Source organism: Clytia hemisphaerica, unplaced genomic scaffold (genome assembly GCF_902728285.1).
Source record: "Clytia hemisphaerica strain Z4C2 unplaced genomic scaffold, Clytia hemisphaerica genome assembly, whole genome shotgun sequence".
NCBI classification, from domain to species: domain Eukaryota; kingdom Metazoa; phylum Cnidaria; class Hydrozoa; order Leptothecata; family Clytiidae; genus Clytia; species Clytia hemisphaerica.
Window position 1 is genome coordinate 263,992 of NW_027103358.1, and position 18,668 is coordinate 282,659.

Consider the following 18,668-nt stretch of genomic DNA (forward strand, 5'->3'; position numbering starts at 1 on the left):
GTAACCTTAAAGCGGCCCTTATTTTCGGCCCCCAGGGTATTGGCCCTACCGCGTTGCTGAATTGTGACATGAAAATTTCGATGAGGGTACATGAAAAAACTTGAACGGGACTCAATGTGGGTTAAGTAAACTAAATATAATGATGAGACATGCTCTGTTCGCCTGTGCCCGCCATTATGGGAAAGATCCGGACCTGCGAACAGCGCCCAAAAAAACCCGACGATTTTACCGACTTTCCGAATCGGGTTTTCTTGTAAATAAACAGTCGGTCGGACGACCCGAACGCAACATATTTTTGATTGCCGCCTTACATTACTATGTCAAACTCCCATCACATAAATTTTACAATTACGTCAGAGTAGATACGCTCGCCACCGAAGAGGTTTATTTGGAAAGGGTAATTATATTTTTTATTGTTCGCTTCTTTCTTAAAGATTCGCCGGGTTGGAAAAGTATGAATTTCTTTGTACATATTTTACCTACCCCAAATATTTAGGAGGCTGAGTTTTAAACGAATAGTCAAGTTGAAACGAACGATAATTGTATCAAGGTCTGTTTTATTTACCCCCTGGTGACTTAACAAAAGAGACTTAAAAAACTCGATATTACAATCCAATTATTGAAAGTTTTGTCTCAGCCTTTTTATAATGAGCGAGACATACGTTCTCTGATTGCGCAATTTTCATATTGACATTTTCGAGGCATTTTGATGTAACTGATAGGTCCACTTTCAATTATTATCAATCATTATTTTTTTTGATTACTGTCAGTTCAGTTACTGCCTCATAGTATTGTACTAAAACAGTACAGCCCAGGGCCCGCGCCACCGGGGGGGCCGGGGGGGCCATGGCCCCTCCACTTTTTTGCAAAGCAAAATAAAAAATTTCTTTTCACCTAATTATTTTTTTCTTTTCTGTGCGCGTGCCAATAAAAACGTTAGAACCTTTTTAAGAGGGGACAGATGGACACTTAAATAATTCTAATAATACTATTTTGTTTTAAACAAACAAACTTAACAGTTTTCTTTCAGAAAATCAGAACAAAAAGGAAGCTGTTTTAGCCAAATAAGACAGGTTGAAATCGAAAATTTTCCGCCCCGTCGGCGCAAACCATGGTTGCGCCTCCTTAGTCACTATATTTTTGTTGGCCCCCTCACTTTCAAAATCGTGGCGCGGGCCCTGCAGCCTACACCTAACCTGAGATCAGATTGTGAATGTTTTCTGCACACCACGCTGAAGCTCTAAAGGGATGTGTGAAAACAAACAATCTGACGAATATGCAATCTCGAAATCGTAAGGACCGCGTTCGTCTAAAAGGACTGGGAATGACAACAAAGTTGCGCGATTGTGTTTATGAATAGGGCGCCGTATTAGTTTTTATTTTTCCGGCGCACAACAAGATTCTTGTTGTAGAATTTTCCGCGGGAGGACTATTTTCCTCAGATGTATAATTTTCAAGTGCCTTTAGAGGTTTACCGTGCGCGTAAGAAAATTATGAACATCTGTTATCAGGTTACCTACACCTGGCTGGTTGTTAAAACTAGAAAAAAATGGGTGAATATATACTCACAAGGTCAGGAGATATAAATAGAATACTGAATTTATGTTATATCTACTAGTAAAATACTCTAGTACAGGTACTGAAGATTCATCAGGAGGATTGTTGACATCAGTGTTGAGCTCTCAAGCAGTCAAGCATTTTTGACTATTTTCTGTTTCTAACTTTCTTCAATTTTGGTTAGAATGTATCGTTGAAGACTTTTCGCCTTTCAATAGCATCCGTCGTTTGTAGTAAGATTTTACTTCTCGGAGCTACTAAAGATTCAAGACCCGAAAATCCCGAGTTATTTTTTCCGAGTTAAAACAAGCCGTATATGTATAAAAGTTGCGAAGCGATCGAGGCAGGTCACTAAATTCGCAAGTTGCAAGCAAAAAGATAGAAAGTATTGAATGAGCCCGATAAGTTCTTTTTTCTAACGTTATAGGCAGGGGTCTCACCAAACAAAAATGATTCATACCTTATTAGATGAATATAAGTATGGAATTTAACGGCCTTGAAATTAACATGAAATTTCTCAATTCGTGTTAATTCACTTAATTACACGTCTCCTAATACTCATGTAAGGTAAGTAAAAAATATTCGAAGAAAATTTTAAAATCGCGTCTTTTGTTCGGGAAAGCTTTTCCACCTAAACCTAAAAAGTAAATTATTTTCAATTTTGGTTTTTATTTTGACTCATTTTACTTCCGGTTTTAAATTCCTCGTGTTCGAAAATCGAACTTTCTAATCTTTCAAATTTCGAATGTTTAAATAAAAACAAACATTCGAATCCCCCCTGCCATAAATAGTTTTTTATTTGTTAGAATCCCAGAGTAGACAGTCTTTCCTCAGTAAATGATTGGTGACTCGATGATAGTATTCGTGGTTTCGAAGATTTTTACATGTAAATGTTGATATCAAATCTAGTCTTTATTTTAGAGTCCCTTGCATACAACCAAAACCCAATCAAAACAAAAGAATCCTCGGGGTCAAGCACTATCCAGTTTAAACACCAGTCGGTCTATTGAGACAGGGATGTGAAATACTGTACTGAGGAATTTAATCTTTAATAACCATGCCCAGTTACGAGTTAGAAATATTGTATCAAGTTACATCATTATTCATACACAAAAATTTAAAAGTTTAGGTTCTATAATTATAATAAATCTATTAGTGGTATAAAATCCTAAAGATAAATATAAAGAAAAACCAGAGAAAAAGAACTAAAATTTAAGAAGATTTTCCAAGTGGTGAAGCCTGTAGGGTTTTTAATCTTAAATCTGCTGGAAACAAATGTTTGACAGTCTTACCATTGATTTAGGAGCAAACTCTTCACATTAAAATAATTTTACCAGCTGTAGCACAGAAATTTAAAACAGTTAAAAGTACATCATAAATATCCATAATATCATGTTTTGATGATAACTGTCAAGATTTGTTCATGGACACATATTTCGATATTTTACAAGTCATTTCCATTTCCAGCAATTTCTAAAATCCTTTTACAATCATATGTTTCCTCAATATTTACTTTATCCTGGCCATCAAATGCATATTTATAACAGCAAGCAACCAGAGCCCACATATTTTCGAGCAGCCAAGTCAAGATTTCAAGAACAACGACAAACAATCAGTTCTCTTTTCCACTGAATAAGAAGAGGGATAAATTCTTCCAGATTATCCATAACTTGAATATGTTCGTCCCCATTTCAAAGCATGCAAAAAGGCCAAGTTCATGTTCTTGCTCACTCTCTTATAGTTATATTCGCTTTGCAAAAAAGGTTTTTTCACCACGTATGCAGGTCATTTTTCAGCTTTCCTTTTCAAGAAAATGACACAACAACTCTGTTGAGCCTGTCTTGTCAATGAAACCAGACGAAACAGTAAAAATTTCCATCTTCTTTCTTCTGGTCTTTCTCTTTGCTACAGTTTCAGCTTTTTCTTTTCAACCAACATCTTACACCTCTTCAACTTTTTCAAAACAAAACATTCAACGTTTCATTTTTATTTCTCATATTTCTCACAAAAAAGTAAACATTCGAAATTGGAAAGATTCGAAGGTTCGAAAGTGTCTGTGTTTTCAATGCTCGAGTCAATGCAGCGACTTCTTAAAAGGGAGCACCATGAGAGCAGAGAGAGAGTTTGAGTTTTTTGAACGCTTCGACCGCGCGCTGGTTTTCCGAACCAATCAGCTTTCTGATATGGAGCGGGAGTAAAGAAGTTAATAATGTACGGGAACGACGGAATATCTTTTATGGAAGTTGCCCTGACTCGGAGATTTTCGGCGCCGTAGAGTGGTTCTTTTTCTCGACGAAGCCATCCTATATACAATCTACCAGTCCGATATTGTAACGCCTCTTACCTGGACGAAAACAACCGGGATCTGAATACTTAACCCACATTTAACAGATAGGAACTAAATTTTCGTTTTCGTCTTGCGCTCCCCTGGGTATATAGAATTTAAAGGTACATGCACACTATAGCAAAACTGCTTCGCTCATGTATATTCACCTGGCTGGTTGTTAAAACTAGAAAAAAATGGGTGAATATATACTCACAAGGTCAGGAGATATAAATAGAATACTGAATTTATGTTATATCTACTAGTAAAATACTCTAGTACAGGTACTGAAGATTCATCAGGAGGATTGTTGACATCAGTGTTGAGCTCTCAAGCAGTCAAGCATTTTTGACTATTTTCTGTTTCTAACTTTCTTCAATTTTGGTTAGAATGTATCGTTGAAGACTTTTCGCCTTTCAATAGCATCCGTCGTTTGTAGTAAGATTTTACTTCTCGGAGCTACTAAAGATTCAAGACCCGAAAATCCCGAGTTATTTTTTCCGAGTTAAAAAAACGAGTTACGACAAAACTGAGTTAACCCGAGTTACAACGTCATTTTTTGAATCTATTGACGTCATTTTTACATTTCATTTGCTTCCTTTATAGTCCCGCGCTGCTGAGGTCGATAAATGTTTCATTTCGTGACACACATCTTAGAACTAACTTTTTTTGGTGGAAACTCGCGAATTAGTATATGTTATTATGTAGATTCCAAAATCAAAAAGTTTCCACGATATTATCGTGCAAGTAACGAGTAATTGGCGATTTTTTGCGTTTCCAGGCAAAATTGCAAGGCCTGATTTTTGGGGGGTCTTCAAATTAAAAAAAGACCTATATCACATGATAGAGCTCTTCAAACTGAGCAAAAAAGTGTATTACACCACCAAAGTCCCAACTTCTCTAGATCAAAATTTATTGGCCTATTTGTGGTAAAAAACTGATGGAAAACAGGGAATTTCCCCACAATCTGCATTAATTTATGCAAAATAAACACCTTTTTGACCACAAATAGGCCCATAAATTTTGATCTAGAGAAGTTGGGACTTTGATGTAATATACCGGGTGACCCACGAAAAAGTTCAGACGTTTCCCGACGTCTTGAGGCCGTACAAATGTCCCAAAGTGCTTGGAGTTTTGATATTTAGAAAGTAGATATCCTTACTTAAAATTTGAGCTATCACTTTTTAAATTTGACCAACTTGTTCTCTGCTTATGAGCTTTTAAAGTCAAAATTCACTTTACGGAAAGGGTAAAAAACACGTAAAAAAGGGGTTGGTATCAAATTTGGTATTTTTAGACGTTTTTGATATACAGTTTTTGAAAAAAATCTATGAAAGCGCCAATTTTTATAAAAACTAGCCTTGTTTTAAACAAAAACTACTTTCAAAGGTGTTTTTATTAATTATTAATGTCATAAAACTGGTTAAATAAGTCAATTTGTAAGTGATTTTCTAATTGATTGCATGAATTTAATACCTCTTTTTAATTTCGCCTTAGCGAAAGTATTGTGATAGACTTTCTGTGGTGAAGTTGGAGAAAAATGTAGAAAACGAAAGTAGTCGGGTGGATAGACTCACTAAATTTAACTATCAGTTATGTATCACAAATTTTTACAAGCTAGTTTAACCACGGAATCTTTTCGCGCGTTTTCTAAAAATTACGTCATGAATACTTTACTGGCCTAGTACTGTGGAGAATGAATGCCAACGGCTGTGAACTGCCTAATTAGCTCCACAGTTTAGAGCGTACGGCTGTCCTCCAAAGTAATTCAAGCTTGAACATAAATTCTTGCAAAATAGTGGAACTCAAAATATTACAAATCAGGAAGAAATAGTAAGTATAAACTTTCAATTTGCTTTTCCAGTTCCACATAGAGTTATTTATCTGGTGGATCTGTTTCAAGCACCTTTTTTGCCCTTTCACATAGTGAGGCTGAGGCACTTTTTTTTGCCCTTCAGATTTATCTGCACCGCTTCCGGGCTGCTGAATTTGATTGAGGTATTTTTTTTTTGTCCTTCAGATTTAAGCACTGTATTGGCCACTGAATCTGACTGAGGCACCCCGTGGCCAGGGCAAGTTATATCTTGTGCCTGCGACCGAACAAGCTGTACGATATCGACAGCTCTAAATAAATATATAACAACAACAACTAACATAGTATAGATATACTTAAATTGTCGGTTCACTTTTCACAGTTCACAGCTGTTTTTTTATAAATCTTTATTATTATAGATTGAATTTTTTAAGAGATACTTTACACCATCAGACTTGTAAAAAATATTTTAGTCAGAGGAGAGACAAAGGTTTTATTTTTATTTTGCAGCGTTTCTGTGTGATATAAAAAATGATATCAATTGTATTGTACCGTGCACGTATAGGAAGCTTTGCTTTCACAGCTCAAAGAAACATGAAATGTATCACTAAATCTATTGTTCTTGGTTCTGAACTTTCCAATGATGCTCTCTCAAAACTATTGAGACCTGTTCGTTTCGTAGCACTTTTAACCCTCCTATGTTTTGCGATCCCAAAATCATTTGAACCAACAGAGGTTTTCACACCTTTAGATTTTAATTGGTTTTCAAGAAATGGAATTTTTGTTGAGTATCCCAATGCAGTGCACAAATTAGGAGATGAAAGCCTTATTTTTCTCAAAGTGAATAACACACTTCTACTATCAGGTGATGTAGAACTTAACCCTGGTCCTAGTGTTCAAGGTTCTTTTCATCAGGGTAACCGTAAATTCGGTGAGACAGCAGGTATTCAATGCTCGTCAAATTGTTTTTTTGCTATTTGCTATGCCCAATTTAGAAAATTATCATTGTGGAAGACTCATGATTTGGATTACGTTTTAGACCAAGGCGATCTGAATTTCAAAAAGCTGGGTATCGTTGGTAACTCTCCATATATTGAAGAGTTTTCAAGATCTATTGATATAGGAGGAAGTATGTGTGCACTAAATTTCAATATTTTTGAAGGTTATTTTGAGACTGATAATATTACGGTAAATTTTGTTCAGGAGGAACTCCTATTGCAGCATTCTGGTGCAGTTTTAGTGATAGCTGGAAATTGCTTAGCTGTAATGCACTACAACAAAAATTATTTTCTTTTTGACTCGCATAGCAGAGACTCTGAAGGCCATCAAATTGAAAGCGGAATTGGAACTTCTGTTCTTTTAAAGTTTGACAGGTTACAAGAAATTAAACAGTATATAAGATCTGAGTATAAGAACACAAATCTTTTTAACATTATTTATCTCAAAACTGATTTTTGTAATGAGAAAAATATAAAAAGTACTATTTCGACAGAAGTCATACGTAGACAAAGAAATGCTTCATATAAGAGATCAGTCGAGAAAATCAAAGGCACTGAAAAGTATAAAGATTTATTGCAACAAAAAAATGTTTCTCTTAAAAGGTTACGTGAAAAAATTCAAGGCACTGATAAGCATGAACAAGAAAAGGAGAAGAAAAGACAGCGTCTAGAATTGATTAAAGGATCAGAAAAACATGAAAATGAAAAGGAAAATAAGCGTAGCGCTGCAAAATCTCTTTATAACTATAACAAAAAACTGAATTTAGGAAAAAGGGTTGAGAATTTCAAGCAGAAAAACAAGACGGTCCATATTTTATATGTGTAATATGTAACCGAGGCTTGTATAAAAAAGGAGTAATTACTTTTGATGAAAAGAAGTACACAATTGGCCTTGACGATTTGGAAATTGATCCTATTGCCTCCTATGACAGCAATTTCTATATATGTAAAACTTGTCATAAAAAACTAATTAAAAATGAAATTCCATGTCAATCTGTTTCTAATAAACTCCAAGTTTTTAATCTCCCTGACCATTTGAGTGATATAAGAAAACTGGAAAGAATTTTAGTAGCACAGCGGATTTTATTTTCCAAAGTCATGATCATGCGCAAAGGGGAATTCCCTAAATTGCAGGGTGCTATATGCAATGTTCCGATAGAAACACCAAATGTATGTAAGGTTCTTCCTAGAGGAAATGATAGTAGTGGTATCGTAAATGTTGAATTGAAAAGGAAGTTATCCTATAAAAACCCTGTTATTTCTCAACAAGTCAGGCGTCAGAAAATTTTTGAAATTTTAGATTTTTTAGTCAATAATAACCCATTATACCATGATATTAATATAGATATGTCAGCTATTGATCAAATCATTGTCAATAATGAACAAAACACTAATTTGAGTGATTCCTTGTCAACAAATAGTTCTCGCAATGATGTAAGGTTTATTGATGATTCAACAGTTTGTCTGATAATCAAGCCCTTCGAAGAGCCATTGGAAAATGAATTTGAGTCTGACGATCCACTCAGTCAATATCGCTCTGCGACATGTGAAACAGTAATCGTATCTGAAGTACCTAATGTAATCGTGGATGATGAAAATGCAATTTTGGCTCCTGGTGAAGGTCAAACCCCTAATTCGTTAACTAATGATGAATTTTGTGAAGAATTAGCTCATCCACATCTATTTCCTACTGGCAAATTTGGGTATAATGTCAAAAGAGATATCAAATTGTCACCGACTAAATATTTTAATCAACGCTTATTAAATTTTAGCCAAAAGTTTGCCTCAGATTCTGATTATATTTTTTTTGCTATGAAAACATTGCTACAGTTTAACCTTAGAAGTAAAATCAACATTGCCATAAAAATTACCAATTCAAATTTAACTGCAGGGATGCTTGCAAGCAACTTTAATGATATGATTCAAAACTGTGTAGCGTCTGATAATGCTTACAAATTTATGAGTAATATCAAGGGAACACCTGCGTATTGGCAACATATGTTATCTGATGTTCTTGCTATGGTTAAGCAACTTGGTGTTCCAACTTACTTTTTAACGTTGTCTTGTGCGGATCTCCGCTGGGAGGAATTCATAACCATTATAAGGAGATTGGCCGGGGAGCCTGATACTAATCATGAATTTCTTGATTACAACACCAGGTGTGCGTTACTAAATAGCAACCCTGTTGTGTTAGTGCGTCAATATCAATATAGAAAAGAATTATTTTTTAAAGAGGTTGTAATGGATGGGCAACTTGGAAAAATTACATACTACGCACTTAGAGTCGAATTTACATTCAGGGGTAGTCCACATGACCACTGTTTACTTTGGGCAAAAGATGTCCCGAAGCTTGAAGATGGAAAAGAGAATTACATTAAACATATAGATAGTGTCATATCTGCTAATGTTCCGGACAGAGATGAAAACCCCGAACTATGGAATCTGGTGACAAAATATCAAATTCACTCTCATTCACGCACATGCAGCAAGTATCGAAAGGATGAATGCAGATTTAATTTCGGAAAACTTTTTTGTAAGCGCACCATTTTGTCTGAACCACTTTCAGAGAATTTACCTGAAGATGAAAAACATGAAATATTAGTTTCTCGAAACAACGCAATCCAAACTGTTCAAGAATATATTGACACAAATTTACATCCAAAAAAAAGAAATATTTTGAATCCTGATAAGCCTGATTTTATTGAAATTGGAACTATAGACTCAATTTTAGAATCTCTAGGGCTAACATATGATCAATATGAATATTATTTGTCAATATCACCTGATAAAGATCAACATTTATTTTTAAAACGTGACGCGTATTCCTGTTTTGTTAATAATTATTTTGCGGAAGGTCTAATGGCATGGGAAGCCAATATAGACATCCAGCCCGTTTTCAATGCGTACAAAGCAGTTACATATATGTGTGCTTATTTTTCCAAAAGCGAAGACAAATGTTCCACTGCAATGCAAGAAGCACTAAAACAGGCCAATGATTCAAATGACAGTCAGTATGAAAAAATGTCTAAAATTGCAAAAGTATACAACTCTAATAGAGAGTGCTCAATACAGGAGGCAGTTTATTTAACCATGCCTGAATTATGGCTCAGAAAATGTTTTCCTGCTATTTCTTTTGTAAATACTAACTTACCTGATCAAAGATACAGAATTTTCAAGTCCAAAGAAGAAATCGAGGAGTTACCTGAGGATTCAGATGATCTTTTTAAGCGGAATATGCTCAATAGATATATAGACCGTCCAAACACTGGCATATTTAATAAAATGTGTTACGCTACTTTTTGTGCTAACTATACTTTAGACACTAGAAATCCTATTAATGTGGAAAATGACTGGCAGCCAACTGTTTTAGATGATTCTGTCAGCGGTGTAAATCACCAAGATCCTCAGACACTTCCTAAAGTGATGCCATTAATGAACAGTAAGGAAAAACTCAAGCTAAGAAAAATCCCTAAAGTTTTGAGATATTACACTCCAAATAAACACAAGCATCCTGAAAAATTTGCTCACCACATATTGATGTTATTTTATCCCTTTCGATCAGATGAAACAGATCTTCAAGTTGATGGATCCTTTGTTGTGAAACTAAATATGGATGAAGTAAATACCACAGTCAATGAAAATAAACAGATTTTTGAACCTGATGGTGATCTTGTTGATTTGGTATTGCAAAACTATCGAAACGACATGGTTAACAATCAAGATGCATTTGCGCAACAAGAAAATGATGAAGTGCTTGACTTAATGAATAACTTCCAAGATTCATCCGAAGACGAAGATGAAAATGTTAATGAAGAACCAACTTTTGCGCCCTTCACACAAACACGACACAGCTTCCAGTCTGATGAAGAGATTAATGCCCACATCATATCTTTGAATTCTAAACAAAGAGACATTTTTGATGTAGTACTGGATTGGGGTAAAAAATTTGTTCAAAACTCAAAGTGTACACAACCTGTACAACTAGAGCCGATAAGGATGTTCCTAACAGGTGGTGCAGGTGTAGGAAAATCACACTTAATAAAATGTATTTTCAACTGTTTATCCAAGGTACTTGCCTATAAAGGTCAGGAACTTGAAAAACCACGCATAATTAAGTTAGCACCAACAGGAATTGCTGCCATAAACATTTCTGGAACTACGATACATACTGGGTTGAGTATCCCCGTTGGAAAATTTAAACCCATGGGTCAAAAGCAGCAGAATGCCATCAGAAACAAGCTATTACATGTTCAATTGATAATAATTGATGAGATATCCATGGTTTCATCTAAACAACTCTTGAATATCCATACAAGAATTTGTCAAATTTTTGGATTACAAGATGATAAAGCCCCACCATTCGCTGGAAAAAGCATAATTGTTTGTGGTGACCTTTACCAATTACCACCAATCATGCCACCACCCATATATTCATCAGGAAAAAGCAGAAAAAGCACTACTGTTGATTCATTTGATTTATGGCATTCATTCAAACTTGCAGAACTTGACGAAATTATGCGTCAAAAAGATGACATGGATTTTATTGATCTTTTGAATGATGTTAGAGTTGGCGAACTGGATACAAATGGAGAGGACTTAATTAAATCTAGAATGATAGCTCGAGACAACCCCAACTATCCTATAGAATCTTTACATTTGTTTGCTGAAAATGCCACTGTTAATCTTCACAACAGTCAAAGGCTAGACACTCTACCATCTCAAATGATAAGTATGGAAGCTTTAGATATCTATCCAAGAGGTCTTACTGAATCTCAAATTAGAAAGGTTAAAAACATGGGCCCAAGCGACACTGGTGGTTTGCTATTTCAGTTAGAATTGAAAATCGGTGCAAGAGTAATGTTAATTTCTAATATTGATATCGAGGATAGGTTGATTAACGGTCAACTGGGTACTGTTAACAAAGTTAATGTCAGAAACAACAGAGTAGAGCAAATTTATGTGAAGTTTGATGATATACAAGCTGGGCTGAAAGCTCAAAGTAAGGATCAATATGCTAGGGCTACTCAAACTGTTCCCCTCGAAAGAAGTGAAGCCAATTTTCCTTTTGACAAAAAGAACGCAATGAGTTCTCCCAGTATCGCTCGAACACAATTTCCATTTAAATTAGCTTATGCTTGCACAGTGCATAAAGTACAGGGCTTGACCTTAGATTCTGTTGTTGTTAGTTTTGACCTTCGGGCACAAAGAAGATTCAATGCGGGACAAATGTATGTAGCAATGAGTAGAGTAAGGACTATAGATCGTTTGTATTTTACTGGTCAATACCGTCGAAAAGCTTTTGTCTGTAGTAAAGATGTTAGTGATGAATACTCAAGGTTGCGTCAAAATAAGATTGAATCGATAAAAGATGTTATAAGGTCAAACTCGACTTTGAATATTTGTTTGCTGAATACAAGATCCTTGAGACTGCATGCCATTGATATTCAGAAAGATAAGTTTTTGTACAAAAATGATCTGCTTTGTTTGACTGAAACACAAATGAGTTATGAGAATTCTGACGAAGATACCCAAAATATAAGAGAACAGCTCTCAAATTATATTCTTAGTCACAATATTGATCAGCATAAGTTCAACAGCATTACAGTTTGTCATCCTCCCCTTTTTCTTGACATAACTGAATATGATCATTCTTCATGTTTTTCTCTTGTAAAATTTAGAAAAAAGGAGTTTTCTGACAAGGAATTTTCTGTTTTAGTTCTTTACAATAGCTCAAAAATTCACCGGGAGGTTTTTGCTTATACTCTTGCTCAATTTATTGAAAGACACGTTATTGATATCATTTTAGGTGACTTCAACACGGATGGATTTGAATTGGACAAACGTGAACAATTACTGGTTGAAGTTTTGTCGAATTACACTTTGATGACACGCTTCCCGACACACGTGGATGGAAAATGCTGGATCATGTATGGGTACAAAAGGAGTTGTCAATCCATTATGATATTCAAGTGATACGAAAATGTGTGAATTTGTCGGACCATGATGCTGTGAAGATATCTTTATCGAAAAAATAATTTGTAAGAATGCCAGGCGAGAACACTGCTGGTTAGAATACCCGCCAGAGAGAACACTGCTGGTAAGAATACCCGCCAGAGGCAAGGCCCGGCGGGGATTTGGGGGGTTTAGTGTAGGGGGATTTAGTGTAGGAGTGGGATGACCTTATTAACTACTCTGTGCTTAATTTTAGAGGAAGCTGATAAGCTAACATAGTTCGAACTCCCCCCTTATTTTTCTAAATGGGGGGGGGGGTAGAGACCTTTCAAAATTTGCAAAAAGGGAGGGACAGTAAAAAAGGAAAAAGGGAGGGGTTGGATAGATGTTTTTAAATATTTTACCAACTAATTCAAAGGTTTTACAAGATTAGCAAGATATTCAAAAAGTATTTTTGAAAGTCCACCACTTAATATGAACTTTTTTCTACCACACACAGGTTAGGAACTTTAAATTTAATTATTCACTGTCCTGTACTGTCTATTAAAAACCCTTAGAAAAAAATTGCCCAAAGGCTGGTGGTAAGTAGGGGTATTTTTCAAAAAGGAAGATCTTCAATGAGGGAGGGGTACAGACCCATCTGCGAACTATGAGCTATTAAGTAGATGCTTATAATAGAGGTAAGCTCTCTAAATATCGCAAAAATATGCGTCGAAGATATTTCATAAAGAAAGGGAAAAATTTTCAGATAGATAGGAATACAAGAAGGAAATCTCATATATTTTGACAAATAATTAGATCCTTGCCAGTCTAACAAATTTCTTGGACCGATAATTTTCTGTTTCTAAGGTCAACAGGCAAAATTCTTAGATACTCGCGACACCCTTTTGAAAATAGAAAGTGTATAATGTATTAAATTTAGGCTACTCATGGACGGTGATTTAAAAGTCATTTTATAAAGAAGTAAAGGGACAAAAGCAATGCAAATTAAAAAAAAATTGGACTTGTGGGAGGGTTGGTGGAGGCTGAAAGATGCCTTTAAAGGATGTAAAATTTGATAACTTCCAGACTAAAATTAAGCACACTCGAGTATTATGATAAATTTAGTCTATTTTTGATCATTTCAAACATGTTGTTTTACCTTAAATATTCTTTTTTGACAAAAATTCTATCTATCAGGACCACATTTCACCAATAGCTTGTATTAAAGACGTAAGAGCTTGTAAAGAGGAAAGAAAATGTGAAAATGTTTTCTCTAAGGAATTTGAATTTCTACTTAAAGGTCATCCCTTCCGATCACGTTTTCTATTTACTTTTTGCTGATATCTTTTGTTTGCAATTGTTAATTATTTTGTTCATGATTTTTCTAGTTTTTTTTTTTAAGTCATATAGTTTGTTTATATTTATTTTCTTGTTATGTTATTTATTATCTTATGTCAATGTTCGATTCCGTACTATAAATACATCACCACCAAAATTAATTTAAACTCTCTAACATCAATATGAATTTATCTGGTACAGAACATTTGTGGGAATTGAAGCATTGTGCATCAAACTTCCAGTCGATTACAACGTTACAATTACAGATGTACTTTGATGTTATTTACGATTACTACCATACAGTTACATACCATACTGATTTATACCCGATTTTAAAGAAAAGTCAGAAAGTGTCAGAAAATGGCTCTCTATTTGTATTCATCATTATCTCAACCTGCATTCATTCAAATATTTTTAACCAACAATGGAATCGTCATTGGTAATATTAATTAAAACTCTTTCGTATAATCTGTATTCGTTGATTATCGACTCATGTCATTGATATTTATTTACTGTTTACTGCTTCATCTACTTGGTTATCCTTCGACCGTTTATTTGATCTCGCAATGCATCCTTCTCTCTTGAAAATTATGATTGTCCTGATGATCTTGAAAGTTGATGAAAAGACGTGTGCATATTACACTCATGGTCATAATAATTTGGCATTTACAATAAAGACATTGAAATATATTTTACAATAACTAAAGACAATTATTATTTAAATTTTACTGGAAGCCGGGGAACCACCGGATGTGAAAAAAAGCCAAATTTGCAACTATTCTTTTAATTTTGTGCTAGTTTTTATTTTTTTGTTTACTGTATTGAAGATTAGTTACGAATATTTCATTTATAAAGTAGAAGAAAAACTATTATACTCCTATCCGAAAATGTCTCTAATCATCTTTTATTTGGGCTAATTAAAATTTTCTTTTATAAATCTCAAGTTTCTAAAAAGTTATTTTGCTTTTTTTCTCAAAATTTTAGAACTACTAGGAGTAAAATAAATATTTTTCGAATTCAATTATTAAAAGATTGCTGATCCTTATCCGTTCGAGTTCAATTCAGTTATTATTGTTCTTTTTCCTCTTCTAAGTCACGTGGATTCTATCTTTAAAAAGGGTGGCTGTAAATGGTTTTCTAGATGACACAGAAATTACCCTTACTCATAAAAGAATGCAAATTATGCCGAATAAACAGCCCCCCCCCGCTTGTTAATTTTTCGATTTTTTTCCAACCCCCCCCTCTCCTGACCTTATTAGGAACCCCCCGTTTATTAATTTTGAAAAGTCCCCAGCTACCAAAAGAAAAGTTCCTTGTTTTGCTCTAATAAGCCTAAATTTAGTCTATTTTCACCCTTCTTTAGCGTTTTTAGGGACACATTTTCCACCCCCCTGTTTATTACCTTGAGGTAACTATTTTTTGCGGGAACTAATTTTTGCCGTGCACTGATTTGAGATTTTTTGCGGAACTTAATTCTGCCGATTCTGGACTTGGGAGAAGATTTCAGCCGTTCTGTAAATAATCAGCCATTGTTTTTCTAATTTTAAAAATTTTGCGGGAACTTAATTTTGCGGTTTGGGGCCAAATCCGCAAAAACCGCAAAATTTAGTTCCCGCAAAAGTTAGTTCCCTTAAGGTAAATTACAAAAAAATTCCAACCAGGATTCAAGCTAAAATTTTTAGCAAAATAAATACCCAAACACCAATTTTGAAAGTAATTTTGACATTTTCCATGACAAATTTTAAATTTTTCTTTCAAATTTTAAACTACCACCAAACTATAATTTTTTTCTTCTCAAAATTAAAAGCTTGTTTAAAATTTAGTAAAATGGTATGCTTCTGTCACTTTTACTTTTTTTTTTTTTTAATTTTTTTATATTGAATATTTCCACAGGATGGCGCATACAGTTACAAATGACTGATATTATTATTGGTCCTGATAAAAAATATAAAATACATGTTTTTTTTTTATAAGCATAACGCTTATAAGCATATGAAGGCTCAGATTTGCAGAATTCCTAAGCATAACATGAGCATATATGTCAGCCTAAAATATTTTTCAAGTGGTAATTTTTATCTGTTTTTGTTTCATTTTTAACTGGTTTGGTAGAGGTCAAGTAAAAAATAAGACATTCCACGGCTAGCTACATTCCACTGCTCCCAAAATCTGAACACATTTTTTACAAAATTTCTGAAATTTCATTAAAAAACTTGGCTCGGGGTGAATCATAAGCATAACTCTTAAGCATATAATAAGCATAAACTATGCCTGGATGCTTTGAGAACTTAAGCATACACGAGCCTGACTAAGGGGCATACACTTGCTTATAAAAAAAAAACATGTACTATAATAGGGGAGATAGAGATAAACGCTATGATTTACGAATAAGTTGACACAGAGGAGTATACCAATACTAGATGTAAGAGAAGCTTTGAACCTAAATTTATGTACTTTGTTGATTACCTGTGATTACTGTTATTGCAGACTTACTTTTGGCCTATTAGTTTCAAATTAGGATAGCGTGTGTCAAATTACGTATATGGGAAAGAATTAGACCCTCATGGAGATGCCAAACACCTAAATATTCTTATCCAGAAACGATAGAATGATCCGGTCCGAATAGGGTCAATTTTTTGCTGTCCAAATTTAAAAAGTAGTTTTTGACAGGGTCCAAGGTCAGTTACGGTGGGTACCCACCCAGGGGGTACTTGGTAAAAAGGGCAACTTTTCTTCTATTAAGTTCTATTAATCTATAAAGGGGTATAAAATGTATCAATGCAAAATGGAATTTTGATCCTCGCAGTGCTAGTTTTGCTTTTTTCGGGTACCCAAAGGCTTTTTTTCACTAAGTACCCGGGTACTTCTTGGGTGGGTATGGGTCTAATTCAGGAAATTTGACAAGTACCTGTACAAGTACTTATTTGGGTGGGTGGGTCTCAAAAAAATTTTTAATGCATAACTACCCTCTTTTGGCTATGCTTTACTACCCTGAGGGTTGACCCCCTAAAACCCCATAAAACTATACATTTTGTGAAAGATAATGAAAAATAGAATAAAAATATGCAATTAAAATTTTTCAAAATTTTTTCCAACGACGTCATTAAAAGGTCACCAACAAAAAAGTCGAAAATAAAAATAAAATTCAAAACTTTTGATTTCAAATTGTGACAACGAAAAATCATCGAGAAAAAGCCTATTCTGCAAAGAAGCAAAGTTCAAAGCACGTTCTTTCAGGTTTTTACAGAATGAAGAAAGTTTGTCTAGATCTTTCATAATGGCTAAATATAGGAGGCAGTTTAGGAAATTTTCCCTTGCAATTTGTAGGGCATTTTTGCTTGCAAGAAACAATTAAGTAAGTTGAAAAAATTTGACAGAAATGAGAAAGATCTATGTGCAAAAAAACTCTCGAGAAAATCTCAAAAAACCGCTTTTTAGGGACATTTCCGGTTCTACCGGCCGGAAAACTTTTTCCTTCGAGCTGCCCGTTAAATAGGTCAAAAGAAAATGAAACTTGATATTTAAATTTCAGAAGACATTAAGTTTTTCACTACCAGAGTGTCCTAATTAACAAAACAAATATATAAAACTAGAAAAATATTCTTAGTTCTCCTCTATGACAAAAAAAGTTTGTTACAAGTTCTTTCAAACAAATAAATAAAAAGAATTTCTGACAAGTTGTTACTAGTTCTTTCAATCAAATAAACATGTAAGAATTTCATAGAAAACAAATGAAATACAAAAAGCAAAAAGGTTTAAAAATTACCTAAAATTCTCTATGAAAAAAGTTCTTTCTTGCAAAATATGACTTTTCACGTTCGGAAAAACAAAAGTTCTCAAAAACAAAAGCTAAAAAATGCCTAAATTTAAAAGCATCCACACTCTACACACCGGCTCTAAATAGTATAACCAAACAAAAAAATAACTTACAAAATATTTGTCACCATATTATTTTGAGCGTTGTATTCAATGTTTATCAAACTTGTTCTTTTGGAGAACAGGGCAGTTTCCACTTCTTCCTTGTTATTGTAGTTGTTCGATGTTCAGGTTTTTGCAAGTTTTACTACAGAATCATTTGGAAAAAATAGAACTTTCCTTTTGCGTCTTCGAAACAATTAACAACTTCAAATACCAACGTTGATTAGCGTCATTTTTAAGAATCTTCAAGTTGCATGTTTCTGCAAAACAATGAAAATAGATACCTTCGACACGACCATCTCTGTTACATTCTGAGCAAAGATATTTGACATTTACTTCAGACACTCCTCGAATTGATCCAGTTATGTTCGCAACACAGAAGTTTTCTTTACTCACGTCGACGAGATTTTCCAAGGGTTTGATTTCGGCAAATATGAATGGCATGTTTTTCGTAGAATTCAGAAAAACGCGATTTTGAACTATCTTTAGACGAAGATTGTTCATTTCGTAACTCTTACCAACTTTTAATTGGTCGACATAGTCACCGTAAAGCGTGAGACGACAAAATGACGTACTGTCACAAATGTTTATGTCTTGTTTCATTAAACGTCCACCCTCGTAGGACTTGGTATCAAAACTTTCCTCGCAGCTCACAACCGAAGCTTTGACTTTGACGAGTTGGGATGTGGCCAATTTGTTTAAATCTTTGATCGTAACAACACATTCCCTTTTAAAGCAGGGTTTACATCAAATGTTAACTTTTTGGCATCTAATAAGGATATTTTACAAT

The 18,668-nt window shown here is 34.4% G+C and overlaps 1 long non-coding RNA gene across 1 annotated transcript; it reads left to right on the top strand.

Annotated features, from left to right (window-relative positions):
• Positions 1-5,364: 5,364 nt before the first annotated feature.
• Positions 5,365-14,843, top strand: LOC136821234 (uncharacterized). Its single transcript, XR_010848708.1, has 2 exons — positions 5,365-5,713; positions 12,498-14,843. It is a non-coding gene; the product is annotated as an uncharacterized lncRNA (long non-coding RNA).
• The last annotated feature ends 3,825 nt before the right edge of the window (positions 14,844-18,668 follow it).